At 38.9% G+C, this 15665-nt stretch overlaps 1 long non-coding RNA gene across 1 annotated transcript; it reads left to right on the forward strand.

Annotated features, from left to right (window-relative positions):
- The first annotated feature begins 7854 nt into the window (after nucleotides 1-7854).
- On the forward strand, nucleotides 7855-14960 carry LOC308398342. Its single transcript, XR_013971928.1, has 4 exons — nucleotides 7855-7948; nucleotides 9676-9708; nucleotides 13714-13873; nucleotides 14089-14960. It is a non-coding gene; the product is annotated as an uncharacterized lncRNA (long non-coding RNA).
- The last annotated feature ends 705 nt before the right edge of the window (nucleotides 14961-15665 follow it).

Here is a 15665-nt window from a genome sequence, read left to right on the forward strand (position 1 = left end):
TCCTTTATATGTCCAATCTTTGAATCTGGTGTCCAATTTATTTGGAGCAAAATGTGTGTCATATGCACACCACTTAAGAACTGCTATATCCTCTTCTAGTTTATATTCTTTTATTACTGTTTCCCAAATTTTAAAAGTCAACTTGATCCATGGATTTTCAATAGTTTTTATTAAATTTTGCAAGCTTCTGTCTGCTATAATAGCTTGTATGGGCATGGAAGTCCCCATACAAGCTACATGACAAAAAAAAATGTAATCCCTTTAAAACAACGAGTCTTTGACCCTGCCTTCACAGTATTAGTTTACGCTTAATCATCACATTTCTGAGGTGTGAAAAAAATACATGCACACTTTTAAAAATACATTTATCTGTGATTGCTGTCATATAATTTTAAACTAATTCTAGCTACATGTATGATACTGAACATATGTTTGTTCCTTTACAGGAAACATAGAGAAAAACCAGACTGTATACTTTAGCTGTATTGTACTGCATTACCTGTTACAAAATATAAATATTATGTAAAAGACTGCACATTAATGCGTTACTGTGGTATAAATACAGTGCTTTACAAAGCAGTGTGCATTTTAATTATGGACTTTTTAAAAGATTCATTACTGCTAATAAAGTAGCTTTTTAATTGTAAATGTATCATGAACTGATTACTTACATTACACTACTAATAAGTGATTTTAAAAAACAATCTCTTGGATTGATGATTATTATTAGATATATTCAGAGATGTCCTAACTGCATAATAATGTATATCTTATCCTAAATATAATGTAAAGAGATGTTTGAAGGGTCAGGTGCTCAAAGTTAAAAAAGGGACACATAGAACCAGACTGAATAACAACAACCTACATTCATCAGGAATCTAATATTGAATCACATCATACTATATCACTGTCATCAGGTGGGGACAATGCAAAGCAAACATAGCCTATGTTTTACCTGATGGGGTACAATGTTGCTGTTGAGGGGTTGCTCCTGCTGCTGAGGGTTCTGGAAGCCAGGGCTGTGTTGATCTAGACTGTAGACATTGAAAAGTCCATAGGAGAGATGGTAGCTAATTAAAGAAGTGTTATGAGATAATAATAAAATGCAAAGATTGGTGACAGCACTTAAAACCGTAAGGCAGCAGAATTAAAAAACTTTGGGAAATAGGCTCTCCCTGTGAATCACTCTTTGCCTCTCTTCCAACTCTTGCACCTAATCCAAAATAAAGTAATTATAGAAAAATGTTATAGAACCAAAACATTGCAGTTGTGTTTATTATTGTTTTAATATTTGAATACCTCTGCAATGCAACAACTAGTACATGTGTTATTGTTCCCTAAGCTTTTTAATCCAACTGGTGAGGGATCCACTGCCTTTAGCAGCCTCACATAGCTCTTTTTGTCACTGTTTACTCCTCATGCCCTTACAGGGAATGTCTGGATAATGTTATATCATGAGTAGGGATGGGTACTGGTGTCCGGTGCCATGAGGGCACCGGTTCTGACATAAACGGTAGTAACCAGCACATTTCGGTGCTTTATTTCGGTGCTTTTTTTTTCCTGAGCTGTGATACACTTTAGATTCTAGCCAATCATTTTACGTTTCCGAGGATAGTAGGCGGGCCCAGGTACGTACGTTCTTTTAGAGCAGAGCTACAGATTAAAAATGCCCAAGGCGAAGCGGTCAAAAGTCTGGCTGTACTTCACAGCAAAATATGCAAACTCAGCAGCCTGCAACAAGTGCTTTAAGCTGATACTGTGATACTGTCAAAGGAGGTAACACCTCAAATCCGATGAAACACCTGGCGACGCATAGCGTTTTTTTTTTTAAAGCCGAGAAACACCAAGCACATCTACTGCGGGTGGGTTGCCTGTTATGCAACATCCCCCAAAAACACGAAGAGGAGAGTCCTGGCCCCTAGCCCTGCCAGTGTAGCAGAAATGATGACGGATGATGATGGCAGCAGCAGCCGTTCTTCTCTGCGTGAGTAGCTTAATGTTGTTCGTGTGTAATTTACGTTGAGTAGGCTAACCACGTTATTACATTAATGCATGTAAGGTGAACTAGCAAACATCATCATAGCTACATGCGGCTGTCCTCTTGTTTGATGGCAGATACTCCCTTCACCCTGGCGAAAAAAGCTAAAAAGACCAAAGAAAAAGTGGAAAACAGTTAAACATGAGAGGTTTAGGACAAAGTTTGTGTTTTTTCCATTGTTTAAGCACTGCTTCCAGCCAAGAGTGATACCATATATGCCCCATAGCTGCAGAAAAGGCTAACATTGTTATATTTTTACAAAAAACAGCTGAACATGAGAGGTTTTTGGACCGATTTTGTGTTCTCCATTCTTTAAGCACCGGTTTGAGCACTGTTTGAGCACCGGCACCGTTTCAAAAGTACCGATTTGGCACCGGTATCGGATAAAACCTAAATGATACCCATCCCTAATCATGAGTAATGATTATACATACATGGAACGCCATAACCAAGTGGCCGGCATAGTGTACAGGAACATCTGTGCCGAGTATAACCTGGAAGTCCCTAGGTCAAAATGGGAGATGCCCCCAAGGGTGGTGGAGAATGACCGAGCTAAGATCCTGTGGGACTTCCAGATACAGACGGACAAATTGGTGGTGGCTAACCAACCGGACATAGTAGTGGTAGACAAACAGAAGAAGACGGCCGTAGTGATCGATGTAGCGGTTCCCACTGGCAGCAATATCAGGAAGAAGGAACACGAGAAGCTGGAGAAATACCAAGGGCTTAGAGAAGAGCTCGAGAGGATGTGGAGGGTGAAGGTAACGGTGGTCCCCATGGTAATCGGAGCACTAGGTGCAGTGACTCCCAAGCTAGGCGAGTGGCTCCAGCAGATCCTGGGAATAACATCGGAGATCTCTGTCCAGAAGAGCGCAGTCCTGGGAACAGCTAAGATACTGCGCAGGACCCTCAAGCTCCCAGGCCTCTGGTAGAGGACCCGAGCTTGAAGGATAAACCGCCCGCAGGTGCGTGCTGGGTGTTTTTTTTAAATATATATGTGTGTATATATATATGTGTGTGTATATATATATACCGTAATTGTCGGGCTATAAGCCGCTACTTTTTGCACCAGCTTTGAACCCTGCGGCTTTTAGTCAGGTGCGGCTTTTCTATGGATTGTCCATGATTTTTGTCATATCGTAAGACGATTTGTTTTGTTTGTTCCGCTGTTGTACGGCACTACGTTGCCTGGCGGAAGGGCATGTGATCAGACACACAGTATCGGGGTTCAAGAGTGGTATGTTGGTCACATGTCCATCCGCCAGGCAACATAGTGCCGTACAAGTAGCGCGAAAAACAAACTTCAAAGTAGCGTTATGCGTTCAGCGGGAGTCATGGATGATGTGCGGCGATAAACGTGCGAAAAGCAAGTTATGCCCAACTCCACCGGTGGATTCTGACAGCGTGGAAAAGTGTGAAAACATCCATGATCACCAACGGATTTCGAAGGGCTGGACTGCTGCATGATGGAGAGGAGGACACCGCCACGTCCCTTCTGAGGGTGTTCGACTCTGACACTGACAACAAAGGAAAGAAGCTGAGAGTGGATGACATAGCCATCCTGAGCCTGTTCGTATCCGACACTGGAGAAGAGGACTTTGGTGGTTTTAGTGCGCAGGAAGATGGTGGTGAATGACTGACTTTTCTTCTTGTTAAAAACGTGTCACTGCACCTGAGCCTAAAAGGTAGTCCAATCTATTTTTCTGGTGTGCTGTAGGTTATTGTTATGTACTACATTTGTTACTCATTTATGAAGCACAGTACATGTTTCCTACTTGTAATTACTGCTACTTGTACATATACCTAAAAAGTTATGCAAATATGTACCCATAACTTGTTTTTCAAAATATTAATAAAAGGGATGCGTCTCCAAACAGCCATCTCTTTCCTGACAATTCGCTTTGTGCATATTCTCTTACATAGGATAAGTCAACATTGAAACACCTGCGGCTTTTAGTCAGGTGCGGCTAATGTATGTACAAAACAGGATTTTCCCCTGATTTTAGCTTGTGTGGCTAATATTCAGGTGCGCTTTGTAGTCCGGGAAATACGGTATATATATATGTGTGTGTGTGTGTGTGTGTGTGTGTATATGTATATATGGAACATCCCACACACACACACATATGTGTGTGTGTGCATGTGTGTGTTTATATGTGTATATACAGTGGCTTGTTTTTTTTTTTTCATTTTCTTTTACCCCATTGTTTTATACCCGCACGTCAACCTGTGAACTCACTTCTCCAACATCTCTTTTCCTTTCTCCCCAACTGCTCTCATCCAGCTTGCGATTAAATTCTCCGCCCATCCTTAAATACTTTATCACCCTTAAATCTCAGTTAATTTTATTTATTTTTTATCATTATTTATTTATTATTATTATTTCACAGGCAATCCACTGTAAACCACTCTGTCTCCGTCCTTCTTCTTTTCTTTATTTTTTTTACACAGACACACTCCCTTCTCTCCACCTTTTATGACCTTTTCAGTTGCACACACACACACACACACACACACACACACACACACGCTCTCACTTCCTGTTACACACACACTCCAAAATCCTATGTTTGTCTCAGAATTCACATCAATCCTAGTTACGTTTTTACTCAACAACTTCACACAGTGCACTAGCAAGAGCTCTAGTTTTTAGAGAGGATTTGAACTAATCCCAATTTCCTCTCGGTGGGAAACGTATGGGTTTCCCGGTCACCAATCCTCTATACCCAGCCAACATGTATATATGGGCCCCACCTGGTTTTTGCTCGGGCTGGATGGGTACCATGTGGGCATGGGCTCAAACTGGGCTTTTTGTATGGGACCTACTTGGGTTCTTCACATTAAACCCATATGGGCCATCCCAAGTGAGCACTTTTAGTAGGTCCTGGCTGGGTCAAACATGGGAAACACTTAACTTGGTCCAAAATGGGAAACACATGTAGGACCCACTTGGGTTTTCCACCTGGGATAGACATGGGCAAACACAGTCATTTAAGGATAGGCTGTTGTTGTGTGCCCCAGGTGGGGCAAAGTTAGGTAATCAATATATGTTTTAGTATCGATGACACAGGTGGGCCCCACCTGGTCAAACTAAATGGGTAGCACATGGGCAAATGCAAGTCAGACCCTGAAAACATGTCTATGTGGGCCCCAGGTGGGGCAAAGTGAGGTAATCAATATATTTTTTTAGCACTGATGACATAGGTGGGGCCCACCTGGTCAAACTATATGGGTCGCACATGGGCAAATGCAAGTCAGACCCTGAAACATGTCTATGTGGGCCCCAGGTGGGGCAAAGGTGAGGTAGTCAATATATTTTTTAGCACTGATGACACACATGGGGCCCACCTGGTCAAACTATATGGGTCACACATGGGCAAATGCAAGTCAGACCCTGAAAACATGTCTATGTGGGCCCCATATGGGTTATGTTAAGTTAATATGGGCATATATTTTATGTGGCCTCAAGATTGTTTAGTATATATGGGACCCACTTGGGTTTCTCACATGAAAGCCATATGGGCAAAACCAAGTGGGAACATATAGTAGGTCCTGGCTGGGTCAAACATGGGAAACACTTCACTTGTTTCAAAATGGGAAACACACGTAGGACCCACTTGGGTTTTTCACCTGGGTTAGACATGGGCAAACACAGTCATTTAAAGAAAAGCGTTTGCTGTGTGCCCCAGGTGGGGCAAAGTTAGGTAATCAGTATATATTTTTTAGTACTGATGACACAGGTGGGGCCTACCTGGCCAAACTATATGGGTCACACATGGACAAATGCAAGTCAGACCCTGAAAACATGTCTATGTGGGCCCCATATGGGTTATGTTAAGTTAATATGGGCATATATTTTATGTGGGCTCAAGATTGTTTAGTATATATGGGACCCACTTAGGTCTCTCACATTAAAGCCATATGGGCAAAACCGAGTGGAAACATATAGTAGGTCCTGGCTGGGTCAAACATGGGAAACACTTCACTTGTTTCAAAATGGGAAACACAGGTAGGACCCACTTGGGTTTTTCACCTGGGTTAGACATGGGCAAACACAGTCATTTAAAGAAAAGCATTTGCTGTGTGCCCCAGGTGGGGCAAAGTGAGGTAATCGGTATATATTTTTTGGTACTGATGACATAGGTGGGGCCCACCTGGTCAAACTATATGTGTCACACATGGGCAAATGCAAGTCAGACCCTGAAAACATGTCTATGTGGGCCCCAAATGGGTTGTGTTAAATTAATATGGGCATATATTTTACATGGGCTCAAGATTGTTTAGTATATATGGGACCCACTTGGGTTTCTAACATCAAATCCATATGGGCTGGCATCCAATGTAGGCCCTAGTTGGGTTAGTGATGGTAAATGTGTACATTGGTTCAAAATGGTAGCACATGCTTATGTGAGGATTCTTCTTCTGTGAAGAGCCTGAGAAAGTGTTATTTGAATAAAGGAGGATTTATTCCAAACAAGCCCATCACAGATTGCGCACAACCCAGGGAGTTCTGAAAGTCAAATTGTAAAAATAATCTCAAAAGAAAGTATGAACATAACTCTCTTTTATAACCTGCAGACGGCACCCATGTGGTACCATTCTCTAAGAAATCACCCTAACTTTAACATATTTGGCACAACCTCAGTCTATCACTTTTGCTACCCTTACGTACAGTCAGATGTTCTTTACCCTTCATTTTTGACCCTCTCAGTATTTAGCCTTGGCTAGCAAATGTACTCAAAGTCCACATTGAGACCTCAAGATGTTATGTGTTATCAGACACTACAACCCAGCTGTCAAGTGAGACTATAGGAACTTTGGTGTTTTTGAACATTCAATGTTACTCAAAACACTCTGCACACTATTCCAAATAACTGGTTTGAAACTGGTTACTTTTTAATTTTAGATTTCATTTTATGTACTTAATGTGAACTCTGCATGGTAGGCTGCATGGTGAGGCTCAGATAAGATAAAATAAGGACTTCATGATTCTTCTTAGGTAAATTCACTTGTCACAGCAGCAATAATAAGTGATTAAAACGGACACAAGAGTAGAAAAAAAGAAAAGCAAAAAATACGAATAAAAAACCTAAGATAAAAGTGAATTACACAGACAAAATCCAGATTTGGCATTTGCAAATTAAGGATTACTGGTTGTTCAAACAATTAAGACTATTTACTTGAGCAAACATGCAGTTGAGGATTTTTAGTAGATCAGACACACTCTACTGTATTAGAGAAAAGACAGTTAGCTACATGGAAGATGGAAGTTTTGGTTAATCAGATCCAGTAAAGCTCCTGAAGTATATTACCGATCTGTTAAAATGTTACTCTTCAAACTTGTGCCCTCAAATTATATAACCAGAAATAATTTATATTTTCTTTGAACTAGTGGAAAGGAGAGGGAATGGGGTCTTTCAAGCAGTCACACTTCAACTGTGAAACTCCCTTGTCCTTATGGTGTATTGACACTATTGAAACTTTTCAAAACCAGTCCGTTAGAAGAGCTTTTAGGTAAACTGTTATTCTTCTTCTTATCATTATTATATTTTTATTAATTATATTTTTATTATGATGTTGATTTGGGTGACAATTTTTGATAAATATTATATGTTACTTTTTTAAACATATTAACCATCCCTATGCTTAAAAAACTTTTAAAAATAAAAATGGTCTTTTAAACTTGTGCATTGTTTGACTTTTAAAATTTTTGTATCAGGTGTAAAACGACTTTTTAAATAAAGTTGTTTTTAATGTGAGCAGCTCCTATTGGCTCGTTTAAAAAGAGGGAGGAGCAGATTGCACCGCCTATAGTCTTCGCGGTCTTTCGTCTGTTGCGCCTTTTCTCTCCCTGGTGTTTAAGAACGTGGAGGACAAAAGGATACCAAAGAATCGAAAACTATGACAAAGGTAAATACTTAAAGTTTGATACGTTTTCATCAATGGTTATTTTAGTAACTTTCTATAGTCGTCCTAAACGGTATAAGGGGGAGAAGCATAACATCTTTAGCTAGCAGGTAGAACTGGGTTAATTTACTGCATTGTCTTTGGCAAACATAATTTAAAGTTAATTACAAAACTCTTACTGCCTATATTCTACTCAATAAAGTTCATCTTATCTTATTCTGTTTTCATTGCACCATTCTCTCTATACAGTTTTTGAATTTACACACTATAACGTACACGGCAGTTTTTTTTCTGTGTTTCTGCAACTGTTTCTTGGGTTTTCCTATAAGGTTTTTGTAATTAATTAAAAAAAATTATATTATTTTTTTGGCTTTAGTGGATTCCTGCTCAGCTAACTCGGCCATTGGCAACTGGCACTACCCAGTAAACAAAATGGCTGAACAGTATCTTAAATGTCTGAACATGAGCTAGTCATACCATGTTACGTAATATTCATGTGCAGTGTACCAAGGTGATTGTTTAAATTACAGGAGTAGATGCCTGCAGCTGAAACGGTTTTCTGATCTGAATACGGTAATGTTACCAGATATGCTTTGTACTATAGGAAAACGGTGGTGGATCAGTGTGTAAAAAGCCCCCAAAAGAAACACAGATTCTTTAGCTCAAACACTGTCTGATCACTCTCTTAGATACTGTGCTGTTCCATCTAGCTATTGGTTACTGAGAAATGTTAGGTCATTAATTAATTAAGAGAGTGCAGCTGTTCAGATCAGATGGTGAAGTAGGAAAATGCAGAACATGTTATTATAGCTGAATGCTGTGTAAAATACTAGTAATAAATCTAACTCCCATTTATGGCTTTTACTACTGTGGGGCTAAATAAAAAATTACAGACATAATGAAATCTGCTACAATTACAAAGCTAAAGTTTAAAACAATTATTATATATTAAGCATTTTTTTGCTCTTTTTTTTAAAATTCTTTTTGCTAATAATGGACTCAATTTTATTATCAACTTCAAAGACCTATTAAACTTTTAAACCATTAAATCCAGGAAATTAGATGCCCGTAAATGTACGAGACCCTCTTTATGGCTAGTATCCCCAAATATTTAATAATCCTTTCTAAAAGTACACAAATTTTGTTCTTTTCAATTAAATATTGCATGTTCAATGTATTCTTGAGCAGGTAAAAATTCCACTAAATTAGTTTTTGCATATTTTTAAGTATAATCAAATTTTTATAGTTTGCGAGTACTTTTAATTTGGAGATTTTGCCACTTGATTTGAAGTTTGGATAGTGCTTTATAGTAATTTGTAAATGTTTTGAACTCATCTGGCTTCTTAATAATTTAATAAAAAATTAACAAGCCATGTAATAATTAGAAAACCACTAGGGACCACTTATAAAAAAGTAATTCCTTTTTTACTTAAAGGAATTTAGGATTTATGTCTGTCAAGTCATTTGTTCTGGCATAAGTCACCATTTTGATATATCTTCCTGTGACTTTAAAGTCTGTCAGTTAGTTAGATACATTTTTGCACTGCTAGTGTTTGCTGCTTGAATTAGTCAGTTTATCATATAAACACATGCAGTGCCTTTCAAACTTTTAATTACACTGTTCATTTTGTGCATTAGTAAGAGAATCTTTTATATTGAATTATCCTGGGAAAAAACAAAAATGTTTGTATTTTCTCATGCACTTTCTTTCATTTCCTTATCACGTTTAGATTCTTCAAGATCACAAGCACCATCTTTGACATGTAAGTAACTTTCATGTTATTTGTATTACTTATTATTATTATTATTATTGAAAAGTGATGGTCTTTGGGGCATCCTTTTTTTTTTTACTGGTATTAAGTATATATATTTATTTAGGCACAGGAGGCAATGATCTATTTTAAAATTTAACATTTATTTAATTTTCATCTTTTATGCTAACAATAATCCCAACAGTGTTCTCTTCACTTGTCCCACAACTCTGACAGTTTTGGTCCTCTGCTCTCCTCACAATTGGCTGATTTCCATCTGAGCTGCTACTGTCAACTGCATTAAACTGATTTGACATTGCCTTGTTATTCTAATCTTTATCTGCGTTTTGGACTCCAAACATTCACACCTGCTGTTAGTAACCAGAGCTCACAAGAGTGTAAGGCGTGTAGTTCAATAAAGTGATCGATGTGTTCACTAGCTGATTTCAATAAACCGGTAACTTATCAAATCCATATTTTATAGGAAGTACATTACTGATAAAAGTGGTAATAAACACGGTAACCAATAAAAATTTAAATTTCCTGTTATAAAAAAAATACTGCTGTGAGCTCGGTTTTCTAACACCAGGTGTGAACATCTACAGTCTTTAAGCGCTGGTAAAGATTTAAAAATAAAAGCATTCAATAACATAACATTAAACACTAAATTAGTTTGATGGTGTTGACTGCAGCAGCTCAATGTTAATCAGCTGATGGTGATGGAAGCAGATGAGCGTTTTTCATCATGGTTGTTAGTGATGTGTTGGTCAAAACGAAACGGCTCTTTGAAGTGAACGACACAAGCGTGTGTTTTTTCTCTCTCTCACCCTCTCTCTCTCGCACTTTTTTTCGCTTCACTCTGCACGCGAGCCTTGTGCTTTGCGCTGGGAAGAGGGGGGAGGGGCGGTTGTTACACACGCAGTAGCACAGTAACAGAGCAGGAGGGAGAGAGAGAGAAAGAGCCAGGGACAACAACGTCACATTAGAAAGGTATAGTAATCATCCACAACTATTTTCAATTGCGGATGATAAAGGATTCAGAAAGTTTATTCATGCAGGCCCATATGACAGAGAATGTGCATCTTCTGTTTGTTTTCATATTATAATTTATATTTAATTGTGTTGTGGTTTGCAGTGTTTTGTGTTGTTTCACTTTAAATTTGTTTAAAAGGAAAAAGCTGAAAATTTAAATAGTTAAAAGTTGAAATGTAAATAGTTGTTTTTTTGTATTATATGATTTATTTATTAAATTTTATGTGGAGAGAATAAATAAAAGTATATTTACGGTGCCCGCTAGAGACAAAGCACGTACAAACCCCAAAACACGTAAAAACTCCATAGCACGTACAAACTCCAAAGCACGTACAAAACACAACAGAAGTGCTCCAGGATGCTAGGCACAGTGTTGAGATTTTGTTACCTAGTGGCTACACAAGCCAGGAAGTACCAACGACCGGATTTGGTGTGTGGTAGTAACAGGTAAATGAACAGTTTTTGGAATTTTTTATGAATATATGAGTGCTTGTGTATAAATACACAAACAATACACATATGATTTCAATTGTGTAAATTAAGTGATCTAGATAGCTCTGTTTTGGAAGTTCAGTTGACGCTAGAAATGGGTTTTGGAGTTTGTACATGCTTTGTCTCTAGGGGCCACCATATATAAATAAAACCACGTTTCTTTTTTTACATTAGTAATTCCTTTTGTTCATAATTTTATATTGTTGTTAATAATAAATTAATTAAAGCAACAAAACAACCTGAAGAGCCGGTTGGGAGCCGAAAGAGCCGGCTTTCTAAAAAGAGACGAAAATCCCATCACTAGTTGTGTAATATGCTGGTATTGATATGATCAAAAATGAACTGAGTTGTTTCGTATTCTATAGAAATTGTACATCTAATTAATAACAAGGCTTTCTGCTGATGTTATTAATTAAAAATTTATTGTTTTATTTTTAAGCAACAACTTTTTAGCATGCAATCAGTCCATGCTGTACAGGACAGATTTGTAAACTGTGCATACAAAAATAGACTATTTTACAAAATTGCTCTTTCAACAAATGTAAATCACAGCAGGTTTTTTTTGTTGTAGGTGCACTGTCACAACTAGAAATGTGGGGGGAAGTCCTCAAAGTTGAAGGCAGAACAGGAAAATACATGGAAATAACAATTTTCCTTTAAATGGTAAATGGCCTGCATTTGTATAGCGCTTTTTTAGTCCCTAAGGACCCCAAAGCGCTTCACACTACATTCAGTCATTCACCCATTCACACACACAATCACACACTGGCGATGGCAAGCTACATTGTAGCCACAGCTGCCCTGGGGCGCACTGACAGAGCACATCAGTAAAGGTCGATCTGGATACTTGATAACTGTTGGTATAGGTATGACATGAATTTGAATCTCCATTATCACAGGTTTTAATTGGGAGGGAACATGCAGATATACAGGAGGACTATAAACAGCAATTCCTGTTTTAGAAAATACCAACAACACTGTTAATTTATCACTTGCTGGTCTATAGACTTTACAGTGTGGATGGATGGAAAATCCATCTGGCTCCACTCTGGCTGAATTGGTGCTACAAACAACTCTGCGCTCGGCTTTCCTGGCTGTGTGTGGATTTATACTTACACATCCAAATTTTGACCCTATTTTTCTTCCTTTCAGCTGATTGGTCAATTTCATGTCAATCACCAATTAAACAATCCAATCAGAGAACATCTCCAGAAGTTGATTCTGTTCATCTGGACGTAGCATTTTCAGTGGGAGAAAATGCTGCAAGCGCTACGTCCAGATGAACAGAATCAACTTTTGGAGATTTACTTACCTGGATGATTGAGCATGCATCAAGACAATCAGAGAACAGATAGGTTTGGCTGTTGGAGGGCTGCATTACGGAGCTTCAGGTCCTGGAAGAATAAATTCCCTTTTACATACCAGACCAGCATTTTTCTTCATTAGCACGAAGGAAAACAGTCTGTGCGTGTCAGAGTTCTGTGGTTTTTGTGTCACAGGGCTTATAATATGTGTAAAAATCTGGCCAGGGACCGTCACATCACACTGCTATCATATTTTTCTGTTGCTATCATGTTTCTTTTCTGAGATGTTGTTACTTTTATGACAGATGTAACGAGAAATCTTCCAGAAAGTTACATTTTTTATTCTAATCAAATATTTGATTCTGATAACAGATAAAGATTTTTTTTTTTACTTTTGTTCTGCTATTTCATAGTTTATACAAATTTTGGCCAATTCCTATTTAATTTAACCCTTTAGCCTCCAAAAAGTCGCCAGCGACAGGTTTTTCCAAACCTGTCTCGTCAAACCTGAGCTCTGCCAGGGGCCCAACACGCCTGGACTTTTAGAAGAAAAGAGATGTCCGAAAATAAACCACAGGGTCAAATACTTAATTTTGTTCAGTGTTTTAGAGTTATTAATTTGAATTGACTAATTTAAATATTTTATTCATGTACATTTTGATTGCCTTTAGTAAAAATGGCAACATTTCAATTTCTTTTTTCTTTCTGTTATTAATCCTTGATTACATTCATATAGTATACAGTAGAGGAAAAAACCTACCAGACCTACCAGTTATCCTGCGTAACATTATTGGGGATAAAGGGTTAAGGAAGCGCAATAAATTTTTTTTAGTTTAGCTTGTGTTTACTACCATTTTTTTTTTTATCACCACACAGTAAACATTAAGTAATATGTAAAGCGTCCATTTATCCTCCATTCCGGTCCATTATCTTAAGCTTAGGCTGCTGCCCCTCGACCCAATCCGGTACTAAGTAGAGAGGCCCAGACTTCGCTCTCTCCAGGCACTTGGCCCAGCTCTTCCGGGGGAATCCCAAGGCATTCCCAGGCCAGCCGAAAAACATAGTCCCTCCAGCATGTCCTGGGTGTTCTGGGTCTCTTCCTGGTGGGACGTGCCCAAAACACCTCACCAGGGAGGCATCCTAACCAGATGCCAGTATCTAATCTGTCCTTTTTGTATGTTCCCCTCAGGTTGCCATGGTAGCAGATACAGGGGAAACAAGTGTAGACGATGCCACAAGAAGGATGATGAAATTCCTCATATCACCCGAGCTGGCTGTGGAGTACAACATGCTTGGCCGACATGGGGGAAAAAAGTTCAGAGATTTGCGTCTTTTTAATGTTGTGTATGGTAAGTTAGTTTCACTTGAGAAATTTGAACTTTAGAAAACTAAACTTTTTTAATAAAGTGTTTGAAAGTGTAACTGAGATTGGTTATCATGCAATTTGTATTTTTTGAGGCAATAAAGTGAAATAAACATTGTTCTTTGCAAATCATCACCAAATGAAGTAAGCTAAGATTAACTTTACTTTGGCTTGCCCATTTTTCTTCTTCTTCATTTGCAGAGGCACTGAAGAATTATTTAACATCAAAAGTCAACTTGCAAGAAGCAGAGAAGGCTCTGTCCAAGTGGTTCAGTGGAGCTAAAGACAGAGGAGGACCGAGGGCTGCAAGGGTACAAAATAGACTTACGGCTCTGTAAAAAAACAAACCCTGCTGATTCAAGATAAGCTTTTGAGTTTTCCATCTGACTTTTTCCCCATGTTGCTACAGTTCCAAATATCTAAGGAATTTTGCTGTAGTTCGACATTTCTAGTTTTTAAACGTTTACGCACTTTGGAATACAGTTACGTAAAATCACAGTTGTTGGACAAAATAAATGTGAAAAATGTTGTTTTGTGTACCCTCGTGATTTTTGAAATGGTTTTATTTACAAACTAGATTTTGTTTGCGGTCAGCTTTAATATATTTGGTGTCTTTGTGTCACAGAACCCGTATTAGCCGTCTGAAAAATTGATTTTGTGACTGTTTTACTACATGGGGCCCACTCAGTGCCAGAACTTAGTCAATTCAAACTAGAAATAAGATGCAAATACAGAACCCACTGCTAATGCCATTCCAACTTTTTAGCTCATGTTTTCCTCATGTTGTACCCACTAAGAACTTGAAAAATGGGGCCTAGGTGGGTTTCAGTGTACTTTGCCCAGTTGGGGTCCATTTAGTTCCCAGATTTTACCTATATAACACCGAGATGGGCTTATAAAATGGGGCCATTATGGAACCCGCGGACAATCCCACTTAAAACCCACTTTTTAGCCTATGTGGTACTCACATGGTACCCACAAAACAACTTGAAAGGTGGGGCCCGGGTGGGTTTCTTTGTACTTTGCCCAGTTGGGGTCCATTTAGTTCCCAGATTTTACCAATATAACACCGAGATGGGCTTACAAAATGGGCCATTATGGAACCCGCGGACAATCCCACTTAAAACCCACTTTTTAGCCTATGTGGTACTCACATGGTACCCACAAAACAACTTGAAAGGTGGGGCCTGGGTGGGTTTCTGTGTACTTTGCCTAGTTGGGGCCCATTTAGTTCCCAGATTTTACCAATATAACACCGAGATGGGCTTATAAAATGGGGCCATTACGGAACCCGCGGACAATCCCACTTAAAACCCACTTTTTAGCCTATGTGGTAACCACATGGTACCCACAAAAACTTGAAAGATGGGGCCTAGGTGGGTTTCTGTGTACTTTGCCCAGTTGGGGTCCATCTAGTTCTCAGATTTTACCAATATAACACCGAGATGGGCTTATAAAATGGGGCCATTATGGAACCCGCGGACAATCCCACTTAAAACCCACTTTTTAGCCTATGTGGTGCCCACATGGTACCCACAAAAAACTTGAAAGATGGGGCCCAGGTGGGTTTCTGTGTACTTTGCCCAGTTGGGGTCCATCTAGTACCCAGATTTTACCAATATAACACCGAGATGGGCTTATTAAATGGGGCCATTATGGAACCCGCGGACAATCCCACTTAAAACCCACTTTTTAGCCTATGTGGTGCCCACATGGTACCCACAAAAAACTTGAAAGATGGGGCCCAGGTGGGTTTCTGTGTACTTTTCCCAGTTGGG

The sequence above is a fragment of the Rhamphochromis sp. 'chilingali' genome (genome assembly GCF_963969265.1).
Source record: "Rhamphochromis sp. 'chilingali' genome assembly, chromosome: 6".
NCBI classification, from domain to species: Eukaryota; Metazoa; Chordata; class Actinopteri; order Cichliformes; family Cichlidae; genus Rhamphochromis; species Rhamphochromis sp. 'chilingali'.